Consider the following 27754-nt stretch of genomic DNA (forward strand, 5'->3'; position numbering starts at 1 on the left):
CCGGCACCTTCAGGTGTAATGTCAGGGAGAGGGGGCGAGGCAGAAGGGGGATTGGGAGTCTGAGGCCAGCCACCTCTTCATGAGACTTGAAAGGGTGAAAGTGTTGGAAGCTCCACATTTGCTGGGAAAACACTGCTGCAGGAAAGTGGGTCCCAGTCATGTGACTTTTCTACAGCTGATACCACTCAGGAACCATAAGAACTCCTAAAGGTGGTTTTTCATGAGCACAAAAAAATGGACTTGAATCTTCCTCTCCTCTTGTATCAAACTGAAACTTCTCAACACAAAGAAATTGAAAGTGAAAGGATGGAAAAAATATTTCATGCAAGCTACAGACAAAAGGAAGCAGGAGTAGCAATATTAATCTCAGATAAAATAGACTTTAAATGCAAGGATGTTATGAGAGACAAAGAAGGCTACTACATACTAATAAAAGAGGTAATTCAACAAGAAGGAATAACAATCATAAATATTTATGCACCCAATCAAGGTGCCATGAAATACATGAGACAAACACTGGCAAAACTAAAAGAAGCAATTGATGTTTCCACAATAATTGTGGGAGACTTAAACACATCACTCTCTCCTATAGATAGATTAAACAGAAGAAATAACAATCATAAATGTTTATGCACCCAATCAAGGTGCCGCAAAATACATGAGACAAACACTGATAAAACTAAAGGAAGCAATAACTGTAGATTTCAACACATCACTCTCCCCTCTAGATAGATCAATCAGACAGAAGACCAATAAGGAAATTGGAAACCTAAACAATCTGATAAATTAATTTGATTTAACAGACATATATAGGACATTACATCCCAAATCACCAGGATACACATTCTTCTCTAGTGCTCATGGAACTTTCTCCAGAATATATCATATGCAGGGACATAAAACAAGCCTCAATAAATTAAAAAAAAAAATGAAATTATTCAAAGCACATTCTCTGACCACAATAGAATACAATTAGAAGTCAATAACCATCAGAGACTTAAAAAATTCACAAATACCTGGAGGTTAAACAACACACTCCAAAACAATTAGGAGGTTAAAGAAGAAATAGCAAGAGAAATTGCTAAATCTATAGAGATGAATGAAAATGAGAACCCAACATATCAAAACCTATGGGATGCAGCAAAAGTGGTACCAAGGGTGAAATTCATAGCACTAAATGCATACATCAAAAAGGAAGAAAGAGCTAAAATCAAAAAACTAATGGAGCAACTGAAGAAGCTAGAAAATGAAAAACCAATCCTAAAGCAAGTAGAAGAAAAGAAATATCAATTATTAAAGCAGAAATAAATGACATAGAGAACAAAGAAAAACAAGAGAATAAATAACAACAAAACTTGGTTAAGATCAACAAGATTGACAAACCCCTAACTGGACTGACAAAATTAAAAAGAGAGAAGACCCAAATAAACAAAATGATGAATGAGATGTGACATTACTGTGGATCCTGAAGAAATTTAAAAAATATATGAGGATATTACAAATAACTGAATGCCAACAAACTAGATAATGTAGAGGAGATGAACAATTTCCTGGAAACACATGAACAAGCCAGACTGAGCAGAGAAAAAAATCGAAGACCTCAACCAACCAATCACAAGCAAAGAGATCCAATCAGTCAATAAAATCTTCCCACAAGTAAATGCCCAGGTCCAGATGGCTTCACAGGGGAATTCTACCAAACTTTCCAAACAGAACTGACACCAATCTTATGTAAACTCTTTCAAAACATTGAAGAAAGTGGAGCACTACCTAACATATTTTATGAAGCTAACATTACTCTAATACCCGAACCAGGTAAATATGCTTCAAGAAAGGAAACCTACAGGCCAACCTTCCTAATGAATATAGATGCAAAAATTCTCAATAAAATACTTGGAGATTGAATCCAAAGACACATTAATAAAATTATACACCATGACCAAGTGGGGTTCATACCAGGCATGCAAGGATGGTTCAACATAACAAAATCAACCAACACATTAACAAATCAAATGGGAAAATCAAATGATCATCTCAACAGATGCTGAAAAAGTATTCAACAAAATCCAACATCCTTTCTTGATAAAAACACTTCAAAACATAGGAATTGAAGGAAACTGCCTCAATATGATAAAGAGCATATATGAAAAACCCATAACCACCATAGTACTAAATGGCAAGAGACTGATAGCCTACCCTCTGAGATCAGGAATGAGACAAGGATGCCCACTGTCACCACTGTTATTCAACATTGTGCTAGAAGTACTAGCCAGGGCAATCTGGCAAGACAAAGAAATAAAAGATATCCAAATTGGAAATGAAGAAGTAAAACTGTCATTATTTGCAGGTGATATGATCTTATATCTGGAAAACCCTGAGAAATCAATGACACAACTACTAGAGCTAATAAACAAATTTAACAAAGTAGCAGGATACAAGATTAATGTACATAAGTCAGTAATGTTTCTATATGCTAGAAATCACCTGAGGACACTCAAGAAAAAGATTACATTTTAAATAGCAACTAAAACAATCAGGTACCTAGGGTAAACTTAACCAAAGATGTAAAAGAACTATACAAAGAAAACTACATAACTTTATTAAAAGAAATAGAAAGGGACCTTAAAAGTTGGAAAAATATTCCTTGTTCATGCATAGAAAGACTAAATACCATTAAGATAACAATTCGACCTGAACTCATCTACAGATTCAATGCAATCCCTATCAAAATTCCAACAACCTACTTCACAGACTTGGAAAAGCTAGTTATCAAATTTATTTGGAAAGGTAATATTGCTAACAACATTTTAAAAAAGAAAAACAAAGTGGGAGGACTTCCACTCCCTGACTTTGAAGCCTATTATAAAGCCACAGTAGTCAAAACAGCATGGTACTGACACAAAGATGGACATACTGATCAATGGAATTGAATTGAGAATTCAGAGATAGACCCCTAGATCTATGGTCAACTGATCTTTGACAAGGCCCCCAAAGTCACTGAACTGAGACATAACAGTCTTTTCAACAAATGGGGCTGGGAGAGTTGGGTATCCACATCCAAAAAAATGGAGAACTCCTACTTCACACCCTACACAAAAATCAACTCAAAATGGTTTAAAAACCTCAACGTAAGAGACAGTGCCATAAAACTCCTAGAAGATAATGTAGGGAAACATCTGCAAGACCTTGTATTAGGTGGTCACTTCCTAGACCTTACATCCAAAGCACAAGCAAGAAAAGAAAACAGAGATAAATGGGAATTCCTCAAACTTAGAAGTGTCTGTACCTCAAAGACATTTGTCAAAAAGGTGAAGAGGCAGCCAACTCAATGGGAAAAATATCTGGAAACCATGTCTCTGAGAAAAGACTGATACCTTACATATATAAAGAAATCCTACAACTCAGTGACAATAGCACAGACAGCCCAATTATAAAATGGGCAGAAGGTATGAAAAGACAATTTTTTGAAGAGGAAATACAAATGGCCAAAAAACACATGAAAAAATGTTCAGTCTCACTAGCTATTAGGGAGATGCAAATTAAGACTACAACATGATACCATCTCACACCAATTAGAATGGCTGCCATTAAACAAACAGGTAACTACAAATGCTGGAGAGGATGTGGAGAAATTGGAACTCTTATTCATTGTTGGTGGTTCAGCCACTCTGGAAGACAGTCTGGCAGTTCCATATAAAACTAGATACAGAGTTTTCTTTCTATCCAGCAATCACATTTCTCAGTATATACCTGGAATCTATGAAAGCAGTGACATGAAAAGATATTTGCAGGCCAACACTCATAGCAGCAATATTCACAACTGCCAAGACATGGAAACAACCCAATTGTCCTTCAACAGATGTGTAGATTAACAAAATGTGGTATATACCCACAATGGAACACTATGTGGCAGTAAGAAAGAATGATGTCATGAAACATATGACAGCATGGATGAGCCTTGAAGACGTATTGTTGAGTGAAATAAGCCAGGCACAAAAAGAGAATTATTGTATGTTACCACAAATGTGAACACTGAAAAATGTAAAATAAATGGTTTATAATGTAGAATGTAGGGGACCTAGCAACAGATAGCAAATAGTGAAGGGAGAATGATAACCTAATAAGAACAGATAAGTTATCATGGGTAAACTTAACATTCTGGGAATGCTCAGGAATGACTAAGGTTTGTTAATTTCTGGTGGGTATGGTAGGAACAAGTTCACAGAAATGTAACTATCATGTTACCTGTTTCTCTTCTTCCTTTTCTGGGTTATAGTCTGTATATTTTCTTTTGATAGAGTAGGAACATTATGGAAGTAATGTTATTTTAGGTTATTTGTTTTTTTCTTATTCCTTTGTTTTGGTTTTGTTTGAAATGTTTTTTATTGTCTGTTATTTTTAACTTTTTTATAAAGTTAATTTAAAAAAATGAAAAAATCATGCAGAGAACACCTGAGAAGCTGGGAGGGAATGAAGAGGTGTTGGGCTTCCTCACCTGGATGGATACTGATGTTCTCACAAACATTGAGGACTGATGGTTTGATGTGATGTACCCTCTATCATGGGACTTGCCCTTAAGAAGCCTGTTACTGCAAAGGAGAGGCATGGCCTACTTATAATTGTGCCTAAGTGCTTCCCCTGAATCCGTCTTTGTTGCTCAGATGTGGCCCTCTCTCCCTAAGCCAACTTGGCAGGTGAAATCACTCTCCCCCTCCCCATGTGGGATCTGACACCGAGGGGTGTAAATCTCCCTGGAAACATGGAATATGACTCCTGGGAAGGAATCTAGACCCAGCATCATGGGATGGAGAAAATCTTCTTGGCCAATAGGAGGATGTGAAATGGAATGAAATAATGTTTCAGTGGCTGAGAGATTCCAAATGGAGTCAAGAGGTCACTCTAGTGGGCACTCTTATGCACAAAATAGATAACTCTTTTTAGGTTTTAAAAAAATTGGAATAGCTAGTTGTAAATACCTGAAACTATCAAACTACAGCTCAGTAGCCTTGAAGCTTGAAAATGATCATAAAACAATGTAGCTTACAATTGGTGACAATGTGATTGTGAAAGCCTTGTGGATCACACCCTCCTTTGTCCAGTGTATGGATGGATGAGTAGAAAAATGGCAACAAAAATTTAAAGGAAAAATAGTATGGGGGGGACAATTTAGGTGTTCTTTTTTTACTTTTTTTTTTTATTCTTATTATTACTTTTTCTGGTACAAGGATAATGTTCAAAAAATAGATTGGGGTGATGAATGACCAGCCTTATGATGCTAATGTGAACAACTGATTGTACACTTTGGATGATTGTATGGTATGTGAATGTATCCCAATAAAATTGAATAGGAAACTCACCAAAAACAGCTATTTGTTCAATGAAGCACGCTCAGGCCAAGGAAGCCACCAGGGGGCGCTGTGGATCTTCCCAGCTCCTAGAAGGAGCTGCAAGTCATTCAAATGTAAGGGACCCTGGAGTCCAGTTCTCTGGCCCATGTAAAATGTTCCAGCACCTGCTTCCCCCCAGGGGACTAACCCAGAGCTCTCAGACACTGCAGGCCTCCCCCAGACAGTGGAGCTGATTTCAGGGCTGAGGGCCCAGAATTGGGTGGTGAAGGGCTCACTGTGTAGATTGCAAGCACACAACCTTCCCCCAAGGAGCTGAGGAGGAGATAAAAGAGCCTTCAGAGGGCCCATCCCCAGATGTGGGTCTAGAGGGTCCTGGGAGCATCTGCACAACCTGGACTCCCCTCCCCCTCCTCACTCACTGTCCAGGTTCATGAGGTTTCAGAGACCAGCCTCTGAATAGAAACCTCTGCTTTCTTTTCTGATGGTTCACAAGTGTCTTTTTCATTTCAGGAGCCAATTCTCAGGCTGTGGTGACTCAGGAGCCCTCACTGACCATGTCCCTATCTTATTATTAAAACCCTATTGGTTCCAGCAAAAGCCTGGCCAGGTCCCCAGGACTCTGATTTATGACACAAGCAACAAACATCTATGGCCCCCGACCTGGTTCTCAGGCTCCCTCTTCAGGGCAAAGCTGCCCTCACCCTCTCTGGACCCACCCCGAGGAGGAGGCTGAGCACCACTGCTGGCCGGTTTACAGTGGAGCTCAGCACACAGAGACCCACATGGGGAAGCAAGACAGACACCTGCTCTGGGCTGAGCCTGCATGTAAATATCATCATGTGATCAGAACCACAGCTCTCAGGGCAGCTTAATTTTTGACCATCTATAGAGAGAAAGATGAAGGGAAGGGTCGAAATTGACTCCTGTCTCTTTTTGAGCCATAAAGTTGAGAATATCCATCAATGATTTAGCATCACCTGGTCTAACAACGTCAGAATCCAGTGATATTGAAATCCACGTGGAGCAGGAACTGAAAGGAGCGTCCTCCAACATCGCACTTTGCTGACTTCAAGCAAAGGGAAGAGACCCTCATTCTGTACATCTCTGACTTCTTTTTTATTATGTTGTATTTTGAAAGAAGCAATGCAGTTTATTGCATAAAATAAACATCAAGAAATACAAAATTATTTCAGAAATTGTTCTTCCCAATAAAGTAATATAAATACATTAATTACTGGTGTGCATTGCTTTAGTGTTTATTCTCAATTATTCCAAAATTATCATCAGACACTATGCTTATATTACACCTTTTTTACACTTATTTTGTTATTTAAGATTTAAGATTATTATAACTAATTTCCTGTGTTTTAAAAAGTACACAGTTATTTAGGAATTGCTTAATATTAGTTTGATGGTAAGTGCTATTATCACTATAGCATTTGACCAATTCAAATTTTTTACTACACAAATAAGCAGTTAGTGATCATCCTGTTATTATTAAAACCCTCCTGCTAATTACTGTGCATTTTGTGGGGTCACAGGGAGATGCAATCTTAGTCACAGGAAGCTAGGAGCTCATTATCCCTGGGGTACACCACACAGGATGGGAAACAAAGTTATTTTGCCAAATGGGTGGGTGGATGCTGAATAGTCTGAGGTGTGAGAAACAATCCCCAACCAAGCCCACCAGGGCATGCATGAGACCAAGGCTGCTCTAGTATAATGTGCACAGGAACCAACTGGAGATGGTGAAATGTGGATTCTGACTCAGTGGCCCTGGAGTGAAGCCTGAGAGTCTTCATTTCTAAAAAGGCCCCTGCAATATGTGTTTTCATAACAAGTCCATGAGAATGGAACAAAATATTAAGTCAGACAAGAAACTGAGAGAAGTGGCTAACAGAGAAATGTTGTGTTTTGATAAAAGAAAAACCCACACTCCATGAGTGGAGCCTTCTAGAGAGGACAGCTGTAGGGGGAAGTGGCTGCAGAGGCTCCTCTTCCTCTGAACACAGAAATAGAGACAACAAAGTACAAATCCCCAGTGCACCTGCCCTCCCCTCTGCCTCCGGCCCAATCTCCCTTTCTGCTTCCCCTCCAGTCATCTAAAGCACAGACCACCCTCCTCACCCTTCCCATCTCTGATTCAAGATTTCCTTGTAATTCTGGGATCTCTCTCCCCCTCTCTCCATTCCTCCTTCTCCCCTGTGACCTTCCCTGTTAAATACTCCAGTCTTCATATCAGAAGTCACTGACATTTTTTTCAGAACTTTTGATGGAAGCTGAATCTCTTACCCCTTCCTCTTCTTGAACCTCCCTAAAACCTTCCTAAGATGCCCCAAGTCAGCTGTTTCTCAGTAGTCACTCCCCTAGCACCTTCTTTACTTTCTATATTCTCCTCATTTTGTTATGAATTCAGTAAACCCAAGCCTGCTAATATATTCTCCAATAGACATGCCACCTCCTCCAGTGAGTGAGGGATCCATTAGGAATAGAATTCTGGCTTCCCAAATAGCCTGAAAGTGAGTTCATGGATCCACTGCCCCTGTTGTCAACCAATGGATGTTTTTATTTCCTTACAGTATGTGCTTGAAACACTCCTTCCCCTGAGGACTCCTTAAATAGAGGGATCATTTGGTATCTGAATCCTAATGAGGAGGCCCCAAAAATCTAAAGTCTGGAAGGTGGTAAGGAGGAGGCCACATGAAGAGTGAGCCATGCTCTGCCCTGGGCAGTGTCAGGCCCTGTTGGAGCCTCTGTCAGTGTCACCAGCATGTGATCATGGGCATGATGGAGCTGGTCCTGGGCCTCAGGGGGTTATGTGGCCTGCCCTGAGGGTCTGTGGGTTCTCAGCTGGGACACCAGACCCCTGCCTCCCTGCCATTCTCAGTGCTCACTGGGCCCTGCAGCTGGGTTCTCTCTGGGCTCCTGGGAGCCTAGCCAGGCCCAGCACAGGTCCTGCCCTCCCAGAAATGATACCAGCCAATGGGGCCACCCATGGGTTCCAGGAACAGGGGGGCTGGCCAATAGAAGAGGAGCCCATTTGCATGCAGGGCCCTGACCCCTGGGGACTGAGGGGATAAGAGAAGCATAGGGTTTCTCTGTCTCAGCAGAGCTCTGGGGACTGCACCATGGCCTGGACACCACTTGTCCTCCTCACCCTCCTCATTCACTGCACAGGTCAGGATCCTCTTCACTGTCCTCGTGCCAGGAGAGAAGACAGCACCCTGACCTCTTTCAGAAATGTCCTTCCCTCCTGTGCCTCCCCCAGGCCCTAATGGGTGTCTGTGTTTGCAGGGTCCCTGTCCCAGCCTGTGCTGACACAACCATCCTCTGCATCTGCCTCCCTGGGAGCCTCAGTCAAGCTCACCTGCACCCTGAGCACAGCAGCTACCAGATTGAATGGTACCAGCAGAGGCCAGGGAAGGGCCCCCAGTATGTGATGCAGGTGAAGAGTGATGGAAGCCAGAGCAAGGGCAGTGGGATCCCTGATCGCTTCTCAGGCTCCAGCTCTGGGGCCAATCGCTACTTAACCATCCACAACCTCAAGCCTGAGGACGAGGCTGACTATTTCTGTGGGGCAGCTCATGGCAGTGGGAGCAGCTATGTGTAACCCACAGTGACACAGGCAGAGGGGAAGTGAGACAAAAACCTCCTGCTGATGTGCTCTGTCCTCTCCTCCATCCCACTGGTCTGATCAACTGTTGAGGGGAGCCTCCTCACCTGCCTGCAGAGTGTCCACCTGCCCAGGTATGTGGTCACTCATTGCCTGTTTCTGACAAGAGCCTGTCTGTGCTCCCATCAATGCTTGGGTTTGATCCACAGCACATGGTCCTCTGTGTCACAAGATAATTTCTCAGGAGTTTTTATAATATGGGAGTTTGTATGTAGATACATGTGGTTGACCCCACTCACCTGCCCTGATGGATTTTTATTTACCAGGATACAGAGCTGTCCACAGGTGCACTCAGGCCCTACCACTGCATCAGCTTCTTTTACCTTCTTCATTCAACATCAGGAGCCATCCTTGCAGAGCAGGGCTCTGAATATTTCCATGGAGATTTAGGATCTTGACTCTGAACACCCATGGTCACATGTGCCCCCCAGAAGTCTTCCCAGGTCACCATGACTTTGAGAGCTTTGAGTAGGAGAGAAAGCATCTTTGTGTTTATTAACATGAGATGCACTTGGTGGGTGGAAAATAAATTAGGGAGAGAGAGATTTTACAGCTCTGCCTCTCCCACTCTAGTAAGCAACAGACTGAGGGAAATAATAAAAAAGTTTTGTGTTAAAGAAATTTAAAAATGAGACTATTTGTGAATGGGAAAGGAATTGTGTAGATCAGTGGCCCACAGAGGTGACATTTAAATCACCCACACGTTGTCCCCTGAGAGAAAGCAAGGCCACAGGCTGGCAGAAGGGGTGGTGCTGAGCTCTCCTGCAGTGATTGCTTCTGGAATCAGAGACACACATTCCCCACTAGAGGAAAGGAGCTGAATTTGTATCTATTGCTCAGAGGCTTTTCTGAGGAATCTGAATAATAGTCTTGCATTTACAGTCAGCCATAGGTCCTTCAGGCTCACATTGCATTTTGGAATCCTGCTCCTCAATAGTGGTCATGGCAAACACTGTGTCACAGGCCCTGGAGGGATTGCGGCCATGGATCCAGCAGGGAGCACAGTGGAGCTGGGGAGGAGAGGGCTCTGGGCTCTCCAAATGGGGAATCCCCAGGCCTGGGCGTTGAACAAGATTTCCACCCATAAGAAATTAGATGGCACTTCCTAATTTAAAAAGAGACAAAAAAACACAAACAAGATAAAAGAAACAAACCAACAAAATTATCAGACCTCTCTTCTTGTGTGTCTTTGCAGCTCTCTCTGCCTGTTGTCTCCAGCCCTGGATGGGCACAAAGAGAGAAGAACTAAAGAGCAAAGCAGGAGCCCCTGTGTGGGGAAGGGTCTCAGGTGGGGGTGTGACTGGGGTGGGGGAGCTGGGCCAGGGATGCCTGGCCAACAGGGGCTGTATCTAATTTGGGATTTGCAGAATAAGTGGCATGAGTTAAGTAGGAGTGAGGTGGATGAAGGGCAAGGTTCAGAAAGTTCCAAGAAGAGGTGAGAGTTTAGGTCAAAGAGGGAATGTGACTCATTCAAGGAAATTTAGAAAGATGCATTTGGCCCAGGCATTGGGTCCCTGGAGTGGGAAAGGCTTCTAGGAGGAGCTCCTTGAGGTGGGCATGGAGAGCTGGAGAGCCAGAGAGAGGCCAGGTCACTATGGTGATTTTCCTATGTAAAATACAAGAGAATAACAAAATAACTTTGAACCCAACAGTTTCAAAACATTACATGAATTCTCTAAAAACCCTAAGTTTTATTTATTGAAAAGTCTTTAACAATGGAATGTCAGATTCTCGTTAAATATTGTGCTTGAAATGAGATGACAGATTAAAACAATATATTTAGGTACCTGGACATATGTTTATATTTTTTTAAATCCAGAGCAGAGTAGGATCATTGATCTTTCCTTTTCACTTTTTAAAACTGCTTTATTGAGATCAAATTTTACATCATAATGTTCACCAATTGAAAGTGTACATCTCAATGGTGTGTAGTATATTTATTCACCATAATTTTGAAACATCTTGTTCACCTGGTGTTCTAGTTTGCTAATTCTGCCAGAATGCAAAACACCAGAAATGGACGGGCTTTTATAAGGGGGTTTTTTTTGGTTACACAGTTACCATCTTAAGGCCCCAAAGTTTCCATCAACAGAGGGTACCTTCACTGGAGAAAGGCCATTGGCATCTGGAAAACCTCTGTTAGCTGGGAAGGCACGTGGCTGTCATCTGCTTTCTCCCAGGTTGCATTTCAAAATGGCTTTCTCCAAATGTCTGCATCAGTTTCCAATGGCCATCTTCAAAATGTCTGTCTCATCTCTAGCTTGCTATGAACTCCTTCTGTCTGAGCTTATATAGTGCTCCAGGAAACCAAACAAGGCCCATGCTGAATGGGTGGGGCCACACCTCCATGGAATTATCCAGAGTTATCACCTACAGTTGGGTGAGTCACATCTCCATGGACACTGAACCAATAGGTTCCAACCCAATCCACACTAATACATCTGCCCCCACAAGAATGCATTAAAGAATATGTCTTTTTCTGGGGGACATAAACATACAAAGTGGCACACCTGGTTTCTCTCATGTAATTTCTTCATGTAATGTTTTTGAGGTTCATCTATATTGTGGCATGGCTCAGCACTCCAGTAATTTTTAATATACTATATTTTTAGAACAGCTTGGGATTTACAAAAGAATTGAGAAAATAGTACAGAGGGTTTCCATATAACTGAATCCAGTTCTCCCTATTATTAACATCTTAGTTGGTAAGTTGGATATCATTAATGAGACAAATTAGGACATCATTATTCATTGAAGTCCATATTCAGATTTTCTTAGTTTCTACCTAATGTCTTTTTTCTTTACCAGGATCCCTTAGCAAACACCACATGGCATGTCTTCATCATGCCCCTTTAGGCTCCTCTGGCCTGTGTTGGTTTTAAGAGCTTCCTTGGTTTTGCTTACCTTGAAATTCTAAGGGAGTTCAGGTCAGATATTTTGGAGACTACCCCACTATCAAAATGTGTCTGATATGTTCCTTATGATACATTTTGGGAATGTAGTTATGCTCCTGCTTCCAGTGAGTGCTGAAGCTTCATGAATTATTTGGAATTCTTCTGCCTGGGAGATTTTTCTTTCCTCTCAAGTTTGAATTTGTTTGTTTGTTTATGCTCTTCTTTAAACTTTTTTGTAGCAATAAATATACAGCACAAAATGTCTCATATTAACCACTTTCAAGTGGACAACTCAGTGGTATTATTATATTTTCAATATTGTGCTAATACCACTGACTTCTGTTACCCCTGCTTTTTGTCACCTGAAAAAGAAACCAGTAATTCATGAGGCTATAACTCCGTCTCCCCACACCAGCCCACCCCCAGCCCCTGGTATCCTATTCATCACTATCTGTCTCTGTGAAGATTGCATCTTGTAGATATTTCATCACATATGAGAATTCATACAATATTTTTTTATTGTAGTAATGCCTAAACAACCCAAATTTCCCGTATTAACCAGTTTCATCATACTCCACTGTACAGTTAGGCCACATTTTGTTGATCCATTCAACAAAATTCGTCCATTAGTTGAATCTGTTTGGGTGTATCCATCTTTTGGCCATTATGCATAACGCTGCTATTCATTCCCACATTCCAACAAGGTATTGTATAGGCATATATTTTATTTTCTCTTGGGTGGACACCAACAGTGGGATTGCTGGACATATGGTAAGTCTATGATTAATGTGTTCAGGATCTGCCAGATTCTTTTTAAAATTGTCTGCAATGTAATGAATTCCCACCAGCAAATATGTTGATTTATTTTTTGTCTGCTCCAAAATTAACTCAGACACAAGAGAAGTTTATTCTCGAAGGAAGTGATGGAGCAGGGTTTGGCTGCATCTGTTTTTCCACCACCTATTGAAAATGAATTTGGGAGACATTTAACATTTGTATTCTTCAGATACTTCATATAAGGAATATGATACAATTTCAATGGTTGTGTTTAACCATAGGATGGTTCTGAAATCAAAGTCCAATCATGAGTCATATTTGAATTAATCTTTCTTTCTCTCTGGAAATGGGACAGGAGGACAGGTATTTCATCCATAAAAATTCAATTGATATTATTTTCTTACAGGCAACCATACTCACATCATTTAAATACATTCATAGCACAACTGTGAACTTTACTTCAACTAATCTTAAGACATAAAAATTGTATTGTCTAGAATCAAATAGCATATTTACAGAAAGAGAATGTAAAGTGTAACTGTTTTTGAAATTTCAAGGATGCTCAATTAGTGCTCATTACAACTGTTTCCTTCATTATCTGAATGTATCCCACACTATGAAGTGTATCATTATTAATGAATAGGATCAACACAGAAACACTAGATAGTTATTAAGTCATTAAATGCAGGGAAAAAATTAAAATGGACAGAGAAACTCATAGTCAAATTGTGATATAATACTACTAGCTCTCCTATAAATCTCTTTCCTATATTATTTCCCCAAGCAAAATATACTCATTATATGTAAGGAAAAAATACTGCAATGTATTTGATTGCATTTGGCTGCTTTCTTACTTTTACTAATGTAATTTCTAAAATTCTGCATTCTCCTAAGCTACACATTATGCCTTTTATCCATGGACCTTCCTGGATACATAAGGTATCATCAAGCCCATAAAAAATAAGCTTGTCAGGCAATAAAGCAACAATAGGACAGTAAAAACCATATGATAGTCACTTCTGTTCCCTTTCAAATCAAAGTGTTCTTAACAACTTTTGGCTCACAGAACTATAGAAAGTGCATGGGAACCTCAGTCCTCTTAACAGTGCTCTGCCTTGGCTGTTATTTCTCAAAGGAGCAATAAGCCATATAATTTACAGGAAGAAACTCACTGAATCCTTCAGAAAACACAACCTGGAAATCTGTCTTCAGTGCAAACTAAGGAGGTGGCAGGAGGGTGATGGAGACACTAGTCTTTGAAAACATCATGGAAGGGAACCCAGCTGTGCTTGTGTGGTCTCTAGCTTGTTGTAGAAATGAAGCAACAACTTGTGACCAATTCCATAAGAACTTTCTCCAGGCTCTTTGAATCTCCATTTCTCCCTCCTAGCTGTAACAAAGCTTGGGGAGATTTTAGATTTGCTGGAGCAGACGGAGCCATCTGAAGGCTCAGCTGCCCTCCTACTGTCTCCAGCCTGTGAGGAGCCAGGCTCCTCTGCCTGAACTTTTCAGCTGTTTCCTGACCCACGGGAGACCAAGCATGGACAGATGTTTTGGCTTTGTCTTGTCTAAGATGAACATCCTCTAACCGCTGCTGCAAAGCTCCTGGCCTCACTTTGGGAAACGCTGCCTGTTCTAAACTGAATGGCAGAACTAATGAAGTGGGGGCGCGAGGCGGGCGCTCCCGGCTGTGGCTGGTAGTTGCTGGGCTTCCCGCCGGGCCCCGGCCCCTGGCCCCTGCCTGCCCGCAGCTGTGGCGGCCGCCAGGGACCGCCAGGGGCAGAGGAGAGGAGGGGGCGGAGAAACAGTCAAGCCCGCCCAGAGACGACACGGCCTCCCTGATCCAAGGGATCGCCCTGCAGGCATCCCTCACTTGCCGGGGCAGCGGGGGCGGCTGCAGCCACTCTGACCACTGCGCGGCCCCAGACCCCGCCGATGCCGCCGGGCTCCTCAGAGCACCTGAGCCAGCTGAAGGGCCTGCTCACCCAGGTCCGCACCCAGGCCCTGAACACCGCCCCGCATAAGGCCACGCTGCAGCCGCTGCCGCCCAATTCGCCGCCCAGTTCACTTACGTGCACATCTACGAGGTAGACAGCTTCAGGCTCGGCTTGTTCCTGCCCAAGAGCGGTCTGTCCGTCCCGCTGCACGACCACCCCGGCAGGCACAGCAGGCTCAAGGGGCTCTGGGGCACCGTGCGGATTCGCGGCATGGACGAGCTGGGGGCGGGCTGTGGGCAACCGCAGTGGCCCCGCCGCCCGAGAAGCAGTTGGAGCCGCCGCTGCAGGCCCGGGAGCGGGACGCCTTGGGCCCGGCATGATGCGCTCGCGGGCGGAGTACACTGAGGCCAGCGGGCCCTGCATCCTCACACCCTGCACCTGGGCACCCGGCACCAGAGCGATGCCGTGGACAGGCCCGCCGCCCTCTGGACATCCTGGCCCCTCCCTGCGATCCCGACCACGGCCAGGACTGCCGCTGTTACCGGGTGCTGGAGCCCGTCGGGTCCAAGGAGGCCTCGGGCTCGGCCTGTGACCTGCCCGGAGATGCGTGGCTCCTAGAGACCCCGCAGGCTGATGACTTCTGGGGCTAGGGGGACCCTATTCAGGTCCCAAGTTCTTCCCGTGAGGCTGCCGGCGCCCGGGAGCGGTGGGCAGAAGACGTGCCCCCCCCAGATCTGCGCCCGGCCGTCCTCCACCCACCACCAGGTCCCTATCCCTGTGCCCCCGGCCTTCCACATTGGATCTACTGCATGGGCAGTAGCTGCTTCCTCGGGAGCCGTGGAAAGCGCGGGCGACTGGACTGCAGCCCCCCGCACGGTTGTGGGGGCGACTGGACTGCAGCCCCCCGCACGGTTGTGGGGACGACTGGACTGCAGCCCCCCGCACGGTTGTGGGGACGACTGGACTGCAGCCCCCCGCACGGTCGTGGGGGCGGTATACCCCGAGAGGCTGGGTTGTGTTCTGGCTCTGCCACAGCCACCACGGTTTTGATTTGGGGGGTGTGGTAGGAGACTGTCTGAAGTGCTTCCAACCTAAAGCTATAATGAAAATATTCTCCTATTCCCTCCCCCGTGCAAAATACAATGAAGAGTTCTTTTTTCTTCTTCTTTGATAAATAGGATTTGTTTTTCACTTACGTCCTTATGTCCTTTTACTCCTCATTGTTAGAGGTTTTTGTGTGTGTGTGTGTGTGTGTGTGTGTGTGTGTGTGTGTGTGTTGTTGTTGTTGTTGTTTTCTTTTGTTTACAGGAGTAACTTTATTTTAATGAGATGTGGGCAGGGGCTTGTGCATACATAAAGATATGTATATTTTCATTGTAAAACACCCAAGCTAAAATTTTTTACATGTTGTTTAAAAATTTTCTAGAGCTAAGCAGGCTCTTTAACAAAGTTGTTTCTTCCAAAGAGCAAAGCCAACTAACGATATTTAAATTTAAATGATACATGTTCCAGTTTGCTAATGCTGCTGGAATGCAAAAAAACAGAAATGGGTTGGCTTTTATAAAGGGGGTTTATTTGGTTACACAGTTATAATCTTAACACCATAAGCTGTCCAAGGTAAGGCATCAACAATAGGATACCTTCACTGAAGTATGGCCATTGGCATCTGGAAAACCCATGTTAGCTTGGAAGGTTGCATTTCAAAATGGCGTTCTCCAAAATGATGCTCTTGGGGTGTTTTGTCCTCTCAGCTGCAGCTTCTTTTCGAAATGTCACTCAGTTGCTCTGAGGTCCTTCTGTCTGTGAACTCCTTGATACAACTCCAGTAATCCAATTAACACCCTCCCTAAATGGGTGGGATAACACTTCCATGGAAATTATCCAATCAAATGTTTCATTCACAGTTGATTGAGTCACATCTCCATGGAAACACTCAATGAAAGGATTCCAATCTAATCATCAGTAATATGTCTGCGCCCACAAGATTGCATCAAAGATAATGGTGTTTTAGGGGACATACTACATGCAAACTGGCACAATACATATATTGTTGTTCTTTTTATACTGTACTGGTTTAAATAAAATAAACTTGCCAAAAATATGTTTTGTCACTTTGTGGGACACTTAGTAATCTGCTGTGCCATGTCTTTGTGTAAGTACCTATGGCCATTTGACTATCTGTAACAAGTAGGTCTCATGTTCGTAGATACACAGGTAAGGAAAGTTGCACTCATCTTCTCCTTGGCTCATGTGTATATCTTTGCTTTTTCCTTTTAAGATATGTACACATAAAATAGAAGTTTATTCTGCAAAGGCACCAGACTACTTGGATTAAACATTCTGTCTGGAGAAATAATACCAGACTTTCCTTTTCCTCATCTGTGTTGTTTCAGGTCCTTGACATAAATAGCTGAACTGTTCCAAATTTGCTTCAGTGCATCCACATGTGATAAAGGAAAGTGAAGTATATGAGTCTCTGTTTCCTCCTCATTTCCCATCATGTGTGTCACTCTCCTTTTCTTTCAGGAATGGCATATATAAACCATCTTTTCTTGAGTTTCATCAGCTCAATCCTGATCTGGCCCTAAGATGTGGTCTTTAAACTGCAGTCTCACTATTCTGTCCAAATGTGGCAACTGTCCACCTGGTATTGAGAGCTTGGCTCCATCCCTGGCATAGTAAGGTGGCAATCTGCTCCTAACAGAATCCTTCATGTCTGATGAAAGTTCTTTGGTGCCCTCCAATCTGTCTGCAAGCATCCTCAGAAAGCCACTTAGCCTTGCAATAGTTGGTGGTTTCCACCTGCAGGAGTAGTTGCCAGGATATGCCAGCTCCTAATGACATATCTTCCTTTGAAGCATCAAACACAAGTCCAGAAATGGTGTCCGAGAGGAAATCTCCCCATGAATTGTTCCGGTAGGTGCTGTTGGTCATGTGAGTAGAGTGGGCCAGCCCTGGAGGCCTATCTGCTTGATGAATGGTCCCCTGGGAAAGTACAGAAAATCACCCAGTTCAACATGAACTCATATGTGGGCTGCCCAATCCTGTCCTCGGCCTCCACTCTGTACTCCCGTGCCAGGGGTATGATGGGGTGGTAGAGGTGCCAGTGTTTCTCTCCCTCCAGCTGCAGGATGAACACCTCAACATCATCATAGTTGGGGGCAGGCCCTGGGCTCCTGGGGGAGTCATGTACACATTTGAGCCAACCAAGGTGCTAACATAACATTCCAGCTTCTCCTGGACCCTCCTCCAAATCTCATCCTTAAATCTCTGAGGTTGGTCAAACTGAATTGTTGCCCTTTTCTGATCAAAATCTTTTCTCAGCTGTAGAAAGTGAGCTTTGCCATCTTTATTTACATCCTTTTTCTTTCCACTGACACACCAACAGACATTGACATCCCTTCCATGGTGTAGACCCAGGCTCACAGTCTCTTCAGATCTGCTACCCAGAGCAGGGACTGGTAATACATGTCCAGTGCAGGGTCATCTCTCTGAATAAGAAGGAGCTTCTGCTCCCAGAATTCCTTAAAAAAGACTCTGTCTTGATGAGTGAGACTGAACTTTCAAAAACACACTGGGGCTGTCAAGGTTTAGAGTGGAAGGAACAACAGCAGCCTCCACTTTCACCTGCTTACATGAGCAGGCCCCACTTCCTTCCCATTCCCTGCAGGCTTTACTTTCTTTGGCATTATTTTGTCTTCAAGACAAAGAGGAAATAAACCATGGAATGGATATGTCTTCCTATTCCCAGGAGCAGTGTTTTGCAGAGTGTAGTCCACAGATTTAACAGGAATTCTTCTTCAAATGCAAAATAGCAAGCCTACTGAATTAGCATCTCTGGCATCTGGGGCCTAGAAATCTGCAGTGACATCTTGCAGCAGGCCATGCTCACCCCCACTTACCAGAAATGCATTAGTTTTAACTTATTGGCTGTGCATGACCCAGTGGTTTGAGTTGTTTTTAGTTCAAGTCATTGGTTAAAAACTAGGTTTAACAAGATGAACTACTGTTTAAAGTGTGCTGTCCTGCCTATCTAAGTCATTGTAAAAAATAATAATATTTCAGAGCTGGGGGTCATCTCCCAAACATAACTATGCATGTAGAGGACAAGATGTATTTTCTTTCCTCCCCTTGCCCAGTAGCTATATCTGGTTCACTAGGGCATAACCAGCTAAGAAATCCAATATCTGCATATCTCAGTGACAAATGGTTAAGAGCTGATTTTCCTCATGAGCCTCTGAGCTGAGTTGAGCAGATTTCTTGGTACTGATTCACCTTCAGTGAAAAAACTCTATTATCCTCCAATGCCCTTTTTCTCTGTTTTAATGTGTGTAAGACTCAGAAAAACTGACTCTGTTATGCTTCCAAGTAACTGAATGTAAAACACCCCTAGCCACCTGTTGAATGTCATACCCCTATCTACTTCCAGTATTTTCCTGCAAAGGTAGAGAAAAATACATTGATGGGCATTTCACAGTTTCTTGGGTCTGGTGGTACTAGCTGTGTTGTCACTGGCAGTGTTAAATAGGGGACAATGAGGCCTTGCTTCATCTAATGTGACTTACTATAGGAAAAGAGAGAGGGGATCAATGATCAAGGCTAGAGAATTGAGAAGTAACTATAGTTAATATAGCCATTAACTCCCACTCCAAGCCCCTTGAAATTAAAAGTTGTGCTATCCAAGAATACTTTAATTTTTGGTTTTTAAAATTTTTTTGAATGCTTTTATTTTTGCCTTTATTAATAGGCTGAGCAACTTTACCTTGTTTACAAATGTATTGACACCATTTGCTTTAGGCCATGTTTCTCCCTCTTAAATATTTATAGTATTTCCTTTTCATAAAACTTTTAATAAAAGCTACCTGAAGAAATAAATGCATTAAAATTTGCCACCACCACCCCCCCATAAAAGGTAAATGAAGCTCTCACTTCTCTAGAGAAAATGCAGCTTGAAGTTTTTCTTTCTCCACTGAAACTGCTTTCAGCCTCCAGGTGAAGTTTTTGAAGAATTCAGGTGAGTAACCATAGAAATCTTCCTATAACTATTGCATTAATCAGTGGCATTGCTTTTTCCACCCTGGGGCTCTCCTGCAGGATGTGCCGTGGGTACCATCCTCACAGATTTTTCACCTCACAACCTCGGCTGCATCTTTCACAGCAGGCCTTTATGTGTCTTCTCCTACAAATTCTGTTGCCTAAGAACTCTCAGGGCTGCACCTCTGCCACAGAAACCTATTGCCCCAGTCTTTCCATTCCCATCCATTAGCCCATTTTGAAGGTAAAAGTAAAGCATCTCTGCTGATCACCCTGAGGAGTCAACCTGTGACTTTAGGACACTGTGGGGCATGGCCATGGGATACGGGGACAGCAGGAAGATCAGGGACTGTGTGGCCACCCTCTGTCCTCTGATTCCTCATATTTGAGGACCCTCACACCACAACCATGGCTCTGATGCCTCTGTCTGAAACCATGGGCAGGACAAAACCAGTTTGTGTGGATCTCCTCTGTTCCTATAGCACTTTCTTCTGAGCTTGTTTAACTGCAGGTCATATAACCTGAGCATGCACAGAAAACACTGACTGTCCTTTAAGTGACATTTGAGATTTCAGGAACAGAAATCACCTCCTTCAGAACCAAGAGTACAAGGATAAGGAGACATTGGAGACATAAAATGCACTGGGTCCCTCCCCAAGGAATATCCCGTCCACAGGCAGATCACTACCATTCATCGACAGTTCTCTGACCAACCAAGGAGAATACGCACTGTCCCTGCCTCCCTTTGTTCCCATCCCATAAAACCCCCCTAAATTCTCAGATCAGAGAGAGAGATTTGAGCCTTGCCTCTTGTCTCCTTGCCAGTTGACCTCACACTAAAATTATTTCTTTTCTCAAAACCCTGCTGTCATAGCATTGGCCTCTGTCCACACTGGGCAGTGAGCCCTTGCTCCATGACACAGCCCAGCCTTCAGTGATGGCAAGAGAGTGGGACTTTCCCACTCCCGGGGCCTGATTTCCTGTGTACAGAACCCTGATGAACTGGATTAACAGAACTATTCTGATCCCCCAGTCACCTTCTCCACCTCAGCTTTCACCTGGCTGAGGGGAATGACCTAGTGGAAATGCTGGGTTTATTATCTATTCATCCCTTGGGATCTTTAGATAGAACCAGGCCTTGGATGGATTTGCATGGAGAGATCCACCCTTAAGGGCATGCTGGGCTCCTAGGAGGGACAGGGGCCAATGGGTCTGTCTTGGCCTCTGGAGGAATGGTCCTCGGGGCACAAGGGACTTAGGGGTTATAATGAAAGCTGAGGCAGGTTACTAGGGGTGAGTCACCTTGGACAGCACTGGGGACATCACCATGGCCTGGATCCCTCTCCTGTTCACACTTCTGGCTCACTGCACAAGTCAGGGGGAGCCTTCTGGGCTTGGGGTGGGGACAGGCAACATGCAACCTGACTGCCCCCATCTCTACTGACCATGCAGTCTCACTTTTGCAGAAGCCATTTCCCAGGCTGTGGTGCCTCAAGAAACTTCAGTGTCCATATCTCCTGGAGGGACAGTCACCCTCACCTGTGGCTCCAGTACCAGGGCTGTCACCACCAGTAACTATGCCACCTGGGTCCAACAGAAGCCATAACAGGCTCCCTGGGTTCTGATAGGGGATATCAGCAACTGGGTCCCAAGGGTCCCTGCCCAGTTCTCTGCCTCCCTGCTTGGGGAAAATGCCACCCTCACCATCATGGGGCTCAGCCCAAGGATGAGGCTGCATATTACTCTGCTCTCTGGTACAGCAACCATTACCACAGTGACAGATGTCAGTCGGGAAGGGAGACAAAAAACCCTGGCTTAACCTCGGCCCCTCTCTCTGATATCTTCTTTTGCCTAAGAGGCTGGATTCAACCTAGTGTGGGCTCAGGAACTTGTGCTCCAGGACCCAGAGGAGACTCTCACATAGTTCCAGTCTCAGAAAAATGTTATTTTTAATGTATTTTATTTTAACAATGTAACATACATACATAGACATATCATTAATTGCAAAGGAATTGACAGGAGCCACAAAATAAAAAGTGTATCATTGTATGTGCATGCACACGTATGTGTATTCACATTAGAGATACTAAATATAAAATCTGGGATACTTCTTTATGCTTTCACCCAGGAATGATCCCCAGGTTTTGGTTGATGGATGAGCCCTCCAACATGGCTCCCTTCTTTTTGCCCTTGTGTCTGCTCCTCTTTGGCCAAACTTGCACATGTCTGGGTCCACTGACTATCTCAGGAGGGTGGTGATACATTCCAGGTGTGGATTCAATCTCCAGGTCAAGCTGACTCTCCAAGGTCCTCTTTACCCTCTAGGGTTCAGACCTTCCTCTGTAGCCCATGGATCTCCTCTCAGCATGATGAAACCTGTCCCACGGGCATCCTGCACCAGGCTACAACTTCCCATTTCTTCAGACCAATATACCCTATTTTGGGGCATTGCTTTCTCTGTGCTAGAAGTTTGGGTTCCCTTTCATACTTGTCTAGAGTCTCAACTGGCATCTCATTCAATTTTGAACACAGCCAAGATCTTTGATTCTCACCAAGATATAAAACATTTCTTGTGAAATGTGATAAGCTCATGAGGTGATCCATGGTGCCATTTAATACTTTTAGTGAATACTTCATGGCCAAGGTGCATTCACAAGATTCTCAAAGCATCTCCCCAAACCCCACCCAACCCCAACATCAGAGCCATGTCCTCAGGCTTCTTGGGGTCCAAGTGGCCCTTGGTCTTGCCGCTGCCATCCTCTCCAGTGACTCCACCAGGCCCTTGGTACTTAATGTCAGAGAGGGAGGTGGCAGGGTGAGAAGGGGATGAATTCTCAGGTGCTCTCTGTAGTCTCGTATTGAGCAGAGTCAACTGTGTCAAAGGGAGCACTTGGGCCTTCTGAGGTGGGAAGAAAATGTGGTCTTGACCTTGGAGAGAAGAAGATGGGAGAGGCTGGCCTGGGGTGGGGGACAGGGAGGAGGGAGAGGTTGTTCTACTCAGGAAGGGCAGATCCCCTGTGAGCACCGGTGAAAAGCCTGCCCTGATCTGTCTCCTCCTTGGTTAACAATAAGCCCTGGGTTCCTGGGGTTCCATCTCCTGGGTCTCCTGGTTCCTCTTTGTGGTGCTCACCCAGATCAGCTTCTGGAGGCAGGGAAGGAGCCCTTTGGTGCTCAATAAATATCTCCCAATTGAAGACAAGTATCTCCTTCCACACCCCTGGGACCCACACAGCACTGCACACCCCACACCCCTGCTTTTCCTCACCCAGAGGGTCCTGGCCCAGGGCACAGTGTGAAGGTCAGAAAGCTGGGGATCTCATTTGCATGGATGGACCCTCCCTTGTCTCCCAGTTTGAAGAGTGGCTGGGAGAGTCATTGAGGAAGCTGCACCTCAGCTGTGGGGCCACAGAAGGCAGGATTCAGAGATTCAGAATCATCACCAACATGGCTATGTCCCCTCTCCTGTTCACCTTCCTCACTGCACTCATGAGAAGACACTGGGGCAGGGAATGGGCTCTGGTAGGACACATGGGGCCCTGCTGGTGCTCTTATCTCTGTACCAAAGACTCACCATCTCTGTGTCTCCCCCGCTTTCATGGTCCTGGGCCCAGGCAGTGCTGACACAGCCCCCCTCAGTGTCTGGGGCTCAGGGCCAGAGGGTCACCATCTCCTGCTCTGGGTGGAGCCCCAGCATTGGGGGAGGCTATGAGGTGAACTGGTACTGACATCTCCCAGGAAGGAGCCCCAAACTCCCCATCTGTATTAACAGTAAATGACCCTAAGGAATCCCCTATAGCTTCTAGCTCCAAGTCTGGAAACTCAGGCTCCCTGAGCATCACTGGGCTCCAGCCTGAAGATGAGGCTTCTTGTCACTGCCAGACAGAGGAGAGGAGCTGGAGGCTCACACAACATCCCAGACCCATGGGAAAGTGAGTGAGGATGTCCCCTCTCATATGCCAGGAGGGTGGACACCCAGCAGCTGCTGGCTCTGGCTTCTCCTGGGGCTTCTCCTGATCCTTTTGCTGCACCCTGGGTCCAGGCTCATCCCTGGGGAGTGGAGCCTCTTCTTGCGTCCATCTCAGAGTCACTCAGAGCAGCCCATACTGATGCAAAACATCCCAGAAAAGCCATAATTTCTCCTCCCACCCTCAGAGAACACTGAATCCCTTTAGAGTAAGTTCAGGGACTGGAGGCAGCAGCTGTCCTCAACTCAGACCCACTTCCTAACTCAGGAATCCTACATCCCCAGTTTCACTCCTGTCTCCATTTGAAGGATTTCTCACTACAATGTCATCCTCAGATAAGTCTGCAATATGTCTCCCTCTTCTTTTTATCTCAGCCTTTTATTTTTTTTACTTTTTTATTAAATTCAGTTTTATTGAAATACTTTCACACACCATACAATCATCCATGGTATACAATCCACTGTCCACAGCATGATATCATACTTTTGCATTCATCACCACAATCTATCTCTGAACATTTTCCTTACATCAGAAAGAACCAGAACAAGAATAAAAAATAAAAGTGAAAAAAGAACACCCAAATCATCCCCCCATCCCACCCCATTTGTCCTTTAGTTTTTATCCCCATTCCTCCACTCATCCATACACTAGATAAACGGGGTGTGATCCACAAGGTCTTCACAATCACACTGTCACCCCTTGTAATCTACATTATTATATAATTGTCTTCAGGAGTCCAGACTGCTGGGTTGGAGTTTGGTAGTTTCAGGTATTTACTTCTAGCTATTCCAATACATTAAAACCTAAGAGGTGTTATCTATATAGTGCATAAGAATGTTCACCAGAGTGACCTCTTGACTCTGTTTCAGCCTTTTATTTTTTTCTCAGTTTTTTTTTTAATTAAGATACAGTTAATGGACAATAAACTGCCCATTTTACAGTATACAATTTGTCATGTTTGAGCATTTCTATACACCCTTGAAAACATCACCTCATTCAAGGTGTTGAATCTGTTCATCAGCCCCCACATCTCCCCCTTGCCCCTTTGTACTCACTCCCTCCATCCTTCCCCAAAACACCTCCCCAGGCAACCACTGATCTTCTTTTGGTCACTCTTTGATTTGGAGTTTCTATTATTTAAAAATGTAATCATTTAAAAAATGTTGCTTTGTTGGGCTTCCTACACCAGCAATATTCCTTTGAGATTCATCCATATTGTTGTGAGTTCCATTCCAATGCTTCTAGGCTGTTTTTTGTTTGTTTGTTTGCTTGTTTTTGTTTTTGTTTTTGTTTTATTTTTTAGGCTCTGAGAACTTTTTCGATCAAGAGACCACTTCTCCAGTAGTCATATTTTACAACAATGTGGGTATGAAGTCGAATATGAGCCAGGCTGAATGCCATTCATTAAAAAAAAATAAATAAATAAAATAAACATGGACTCTATTTTCTGGAAGAGTTTCAGATTTACAGAATAATTGAACTAATAGAACCTAGAGTTCCTGTATGCACATCCTGCTCCCAGATTTCCCCTTTTATAAATAAACATGTTTCAATAGTGTTATATTTGTTACAGCCAAAATTGGTGTCTTATTATTAACTAAAGTCAATACTGTCCTACTATATCCTTAGTTTTGTCATAATACCCTATTAATGTTCCAGAATCCCATCCAGGATAGCACATTCCATGTATTCATCATATCTTGCTTAGGCTCCTGTTGACTGTGACAGATTCTCAGATGTTCCTTGTTTTTGATGACCTTGACAGTTTTCAAGAGGACTGCTCTGGTATTTTGTAGGATTCCTGTGAATGTCCCTGAGTGCATCTATCTCAGTGCCTTATGATGGTTTGTATGACCTTGATCACCTGGGGAAAGGAATTGGTTCTTCTATTTCTCCCCAGCCATACTGCACCTTTGAAAGAAAGTCACTCTGCACAGCCCATGCTTGAGTAGTGGGGCCTTATGCTCCAGCTCCTTGAAGACAGAGCATCCACATCAGTCATTCCATCTTGTCTAGAGAGGAGATTTGTGTATTCTTCCCAATTTTTTTATGAGATTAAGGGCTCATGTGTATTTATTTTATTCCTTGGGCTACAGCCCAATACTAATTTATTTATTTGTTGTTCAAACTCTTCCATCTTTGGCAACTAGGAGCTTGTTAGGGTGTCTCCTGTGGCCTTTTGACATGCCCCATGGAGGGGACCTACTCATTTTACTGCCCTGGGTGGCACCATCAGACAGACCCGTGAGCAAATGCCAGGATGTCCTCCCAAGAGTGGTGAGCAGAGTCAGAGGGGCAGGAGGACCCAGGCTCTGACACCAGAAGGGGGCGCTGTTGTACTTGTCCTGAGAGCAGTGGATTCTGGGCCAGGCTAGCTAGGAAAATCCTCTATTGGCTCTTGCACACTTGGGCAAGCAGTGTCCTCACTGAATGGGGATATTCCTGCTCTTGTGGCCCCCCAAGAGGAAATGAGAATTTGGTTATGACAATCATCTTTGATTTTTATTTCATTCTCCCCCCATCATGAAATCCTTGCCAAGACTTGTTTCCCAGAAACACATAGACAATGCATATAGCAGGGATGAATTTGTAGGAAGAAACTTGACCTAGAAGCCTGTCTGGGCAGCAAACAAGTGACCCTTAAGTGGGAAGAGATATCACTTCCTTCAATGAAGTCTGAACAAGCAGAGCTCTGGGGGCAGCTCAACATTGGTCCAGGTTCTACCTTCCTGCATCGTTGGACAAGGAGCTTCCATCAAGCAGGGAGAGAAAGGCTCCCGGAGCACATGGGCACTGCCTCTATTCCTGCATTAGGGCAGAGAGGGTCAGTCATCCTGTTATTTCACCACATTCTCTCCCTACTTCCAGGGTATCATATTATACTAACTGTGTCCTCCAGGGTGTCTGGGTATCTGAGTTTAAAAACCAGAAGACTTCAGGAGAGAGTTCTGCCTAAAGTGCAAGAAACTTTTCCACAGACTTAAAATGAGAGCACCTAACCGAAACCCAATCTCTGATTTTAGCAAACCATGAAAAGCAACACAACAGGAACCATATCAAATTATTTATTGAGATTGATGTAAAAGCCCCGAATGTATTCACAAGTAGCATCACAGTTAGATCAAGAACAGACCCAGTAGGATTTGGCACGAGGATATTAGTGAAGTCTTTGGGGGATGGTTAACATGCATTTTTTTAATTCATTTTATTGAGGTATATTCACATACCACGCATTCATACAAAACAAATTGTACGTTTGATTGTTCACAATACTATTACATAGTTGTACATTGATTACCAAAATCTATCCCCAACACCCTCATTACCACACACACAAAAATAACCAGAATAATAATTAAAGTGAAAAAGAGCAACCAAAGTAAAAAAAAAAACACTGGGCACCCTTGTCTGTCTGTTTGTTTGTTTCCTTCCCCCAACTTTCCACTAATCCATCCACAAATTAGACAAATGGGAGTTTGATCCCTATGCCCCCCCAATCCCACTGTCCCCCCTCATAAGCCACATTTTTATACAATTGTCTTCAAGATTCATGGGTTCTGGGTTGTAGTTTGATAGTTTCAGGTATCCACCACCAGCTACCCCAATTCTTTAGAACCTAAAAAGGGTTGTCTATATTGTGCGTAAGAGTGCCCACCAGAGTGACCTCTCAGCTCCTTTTGGAATCTCTCTGCCACTGAAGCTTATTTCATTTCCTTTCACATCCCCCTTTTGGTCAAGAAGATAACATGCATTTTTGAGGAGAGCAGCTGGGAAGAGGTACTGAGCCACATGTCACATTCCACAATCAGGGAAAGGGTCTCTGAGCTCTCAGGCTGCTGCCCTGACACACTGGGGGAGAGAAAGACACTGCAATAGGATTCATTGGTACCTGAGCACAGGTGATCAACCTGGTTCTTCAGGGATAGAAAGCACCACCCAAGGGAAGCTCTTCACTGGGTCAAGTAGCATAACCAAGAGCCCCCAAGGAACAGTTCTCTGCTCTTTCCTGTGTTCTGTTGGGTTCTGGCACCCAGATCCAGTTTACCCATCCAGCCACCACTGACTCCGATCACCATCCAGACCTTCCCCCACAAATAGTTGCCTGAACCGTGTTCCTTGTGAATAA

At 44.0% G+C, this 27754-nt stretch overlaps 4 pseudogenes; 2 read left to right on the forward strand and 2 right to left on the reverse strand.

Annotated features, from left to right (window-relative positions):
* Window positions 1-8476: 8476 nt before the first annotated feature.
* On the forward strand, window positions 8477-8958 carry LOC119525067 (annotated as a pseudogene).
* A 4999-nt stretch (window positions 8959-13957) lies between these two features.
* Window positions 13958-23391, reverse strand: LOC119525050 (annotated as a pseudogene).
* LOC119525065 lies at window positions 14299-15314 on the forward strand (annotated as a pseudogene).
* Window positions 15432-18318, reverse strand: LOC119525068 (annotated as a pseudogene).
* Window positions 23392-27754: the final 4363 nt, after the last annotated feature.

The sequence above is a fragment of the Choloepus didactylus genome (assembly GCF_015220235.1).
Source record: "Choloepus didactylus isolate mChoDid1 chromosome 23 unlocalized genomic scaffold, mChoDid1.pri SUPER_23_unloc4, whole genome shotgun sequence".
NCBI classification, from domain to species: domain Eukaryota; kingdom Metazoa; phylum Chordata; class Mammalia; order Pilosa; family Megalonychidae; genus Choloepus; species Choloepus didactylus.